Consider the following 3,717-nt stretch of genomic DNA (forward strand, 5'->3'; position numbering starts at 1 on the left):
AGCTAGATAGAAGACCAGAAACTATCTCATCAAAATAACCTTTTAAAACTTTCCCAAACTTTCCAAAAAACTTTCCCCGATTATATCAGCTAAATACTAAAACTGCAAGGAAAGGATGACATAGCAAACAGGTGTCTCCTTGTACTGGGGATGAGATCATTGCTACTGCGACACCCTGGCCTAAAGGTGTCCCTGGCTTAAACAATGGGGCTATCTATACCCCATTGTGTCACCTTAAGGTGATTTAATCAGTGCTAAAATTACAAATATATAAATTTTAATATGGTGCACAGTAAAGTTAAAATCATAAGGCCTATATCATAGGCGAGTCATTCATAGTCAATAAATACATGAAACTCATACACATTTGATGTAAAATTGTACAATGACCAAACTGGGACCAAATAGATCCTACTTTGGTCATTGTACGATTTTTGCTTCTGGAAACACTTTTTGCTTTCAGAAACACTGGATGTTTTCCTCCTCAGCGCTGCTTTCGTGGATGTCTTCTTCAGGACCAGTGATTATCACCCTTCCCTAAATGCTATACAACCTCTTCCCTTTTCTCTAGTTAGCTCTTGTGTGCTTTGTGTGTGTATGTTCATTGTCTGAAATATATTTTTTATTTTTCTTCTTTAATAAAACCCGTTTCTGTTCCAACAACTGCCTGTTCATTTGAGAGTTCTAACCTGGGTCAATCCTGGTGTACACAGGTTATCAATCCTAGTTAACCTCCCCCAAAGGGTAACATCCTGACTGTCCCACCTATCAGAGAAGCTCATCTGGTGGACATATGAGGACCTTTTTCGTGGCAGCCCAACAATTACAGAACAACCTCCCCAGGGAGGTGTGCCTGCACCACCCCCCTCAGTTTCCACTGTTAGGAGGCAGCTGAAGACGGTTTTATTTAGGGCCACATTTGGTTACATTGACTAGCACTCCTGGACTGTGATTTTAAAGTTTGGTTCTTATGTTCCTTATGCATTTTATTTTATGCATTTTATCTATGTTGTAGACCACTTTGAGCTACAGAAGGAAGAAAAGTGGCTAATAAATGTTTTAAATAAAGAAATACATAACGGCCAGCCCGATGAAGAGTTTAGATCAGGGGTGTCAAACATAAGGCCCAAGGGCCAGATCCAGACCCTTGAGAGCTCTTATCCAGCCCACGAGCCAGCCACTCCCCACACACACACACCCCAGTCTGGGCTGGAGAGGCATGGCCTGGCCTAACCAAGTGACATTTATGTCATAATCGTCTCTCTTAACAATCGAGTTTGACACCTCTGGTTTAGATGCTGAAATCAACCGCTTTTTTAAGAACTGGAAGAAATGCAAGAGAAACATATCACCAGGAGAAATGTGTGTGTGTTAGGGACCAAGTAAAGAGTTACAGATCAAGTGTGCATTGGAATGTGTTTGTGTTTGTGGTTAAACATTGATTAGAAAAGGGTAGCTCCTTACTGATATGCCTGCACCATTCAGACTGTAGTCCCATGGCAATGGTGTAAGAGAGGGCAGGTTGTGCCTTATCATTCATGTGTAGGTACTGAAGAGGAGGTGTAATTGCGCACGCATACCTGACTGAGAAATACAATTGCTGGGGACCCTGAGGAAGGAGCTGAACCTTAAAGAATGAATGGCAGCTGACAACATGTTAGCAAGTCATCCCCCAAATGCAAAAAGAAAATTAAAAAGTGGGTTGCATCCCACCAGTTCTTCGGCTCAGTCTCCCTTGCGTCTCCTCTTCGCTGCAGTCCCTCTCCCACATGACTTTTGTCTAGTTGGGGTCCACAATCCCTGGTGTAGCTTTTTCAGCAGTCAGAAGGGGCTCTTCCCCCCACCCCCACCCCCATCTTTGCTAGCACAGAAGTGGAAAGCTTTACCAGGAACAGATAAGAAAAGGGGGGATGATCCTGACGTGTAGAGCCCGTTGGAGCGTATGCTCTGCATTCTTCGTTGGGGAAAGAATGAGCAAGAGCAGGGGACAACCAGGGCTGTTTCAAAAATATTAAAGCTAGCAGTTGTTTGGTTCTGTCTCTAATATTAATCAGAACAGATGGGGCAGACGGCAAAATAGATGCACCTCATCAAATCATTTAGTTGAATTTATGCATGTTAGACCTCACCTAGAGTACTGTGTTCAGTTTTGGGCACCACAATTTAAGAAAGATGTAGACAAGCTGGAACGTGTCCAGAGGAGGGCAACAAAGATGGTGAGGGGTCTGGAGACCAAGTCATATGAGGAAAGGTTGAAGTAGCTGGGTACGTTTAGCCTGAAGAGGAGAAGACTGAGAGGGGATATGATAACCACCTTCAAGTACTTGAAGGGCTGTCATATGGAGGATGGTGCTGAGTTGTTTTCTGTTGCCCCAGAAGGTCAGACCAGAATCAATGGGTTGAAATTAAATCAAAAGAGTTTCCATCTAGATATTAGGAAGAATTTTCTAACCGTTAGAGCGGTTCCTCAGTGGAACAGGCTTCCTTGGGAGTTGGTGAGCTCTCCTTCCCTGGATGTTTTTAAGCAGATGCTAGATGGCCATCTGTCAGCAATGCTGATTCTATGACCTTAGGCAGATGATGAGAGGGAGGGCATCTTGGCCATCTTCTGGGCATGGAGTAGGGGTCACTGGGGGTGTGGGAGGAGGGCAGTTGTAAATTTCCTGCATTGTGCAGGGGGCTGGACTAGATGACCCTGGTGGTCCCTTCCAACTCTATGATTCTATGAAAGGCACAAGAGCCCTGCTTAAAAAAAGGTGGCAACCCTATTCCTCACTGCCTACCCAAAGTGCTGCTACATGTACACACAATGATGCACTTATTCAATCCTGGAGTCGCATCCCGTGGTTGGACCATACTTTTCAGCCCTGGTATTTCAACAGGTGGGAGACAGACATCTTGCAAGACCTCCGAGCTGGAAACAGAGCAGGGTTTAATTGGCTTGCCCTTTCAAGGGATCGCTTCCAGCCAATCGTTTAGTCTCAACATGGCTGGGAAAGGAACATTCATTATTCAACAGTGGCTCATCTCTCTCTCTCTCTCTCTCTCTCTCTCTCTCTCTCTCTCTCTCTCTCTCTCTCTCTCTCTCTCTCTCTCTCTCTCTCTTCCACACCCTGGAAGGCTTTAAGAGGGGAGGGGACATGTTCATGGAGGAGAGGGGTATCCATGGCTACTAGTCAAAATGGATACTAGTCATGATGCATGCCTATTCTCTCCAGGATCAGAGGAGCAGGCCCATAACATTAGGTGCTGTGGAACAGAGGCAGGAGAATGTTGCTGCAGCAGTGCCAGATCTACTATGGAACTAATGAAGCTTAAGCTTCAGGGTCCCTAATTTTTCAGCAAAATTGAAGGAGTTTTTTAAAGTCGGTTCTTGACCATTGTCTTGGTATTTTCTTTCCTGACGTTTCGCCAGCAGCTGTGGCAGGCATCTTCAGAGGAGTAACGCTGAAGGACAGTGTCTCTCAGACAGTGTCTCTCAGTGTCAGGAAAGAAAATACCAAGACCATGGTCACACAGCCTGGATAACCTACAAGAACCGATGAACTCTGACCGTGAAAGCCTTCGACAGTTTTTTAAAGTGTTTGTTATTAAAATAAGGCTATTTTATACAGAATCATAAGCCAATGGGTTGAAGTACTTAATACTGACCTTAGGATATGCTCCAGTACCCATTTCATATGGCTTCAAAATGTCCCTGTAATTGGTCAAATTTCA

Source organism: Euleptes europaea, chromosome 3 (genome assembly GCF_029931775.1).
Source record: "Euleptes europaea isolate rEulEur1 chromosome 3, rEulEur1.hap1, whole genome shotgun sequence".
Lineage (NCBI taxonomy): Eukaryota > Metazoa > Chordata > Lepidosauria > Squamata > Sphaerodactylidae > Euleptes > Euleptes europaea.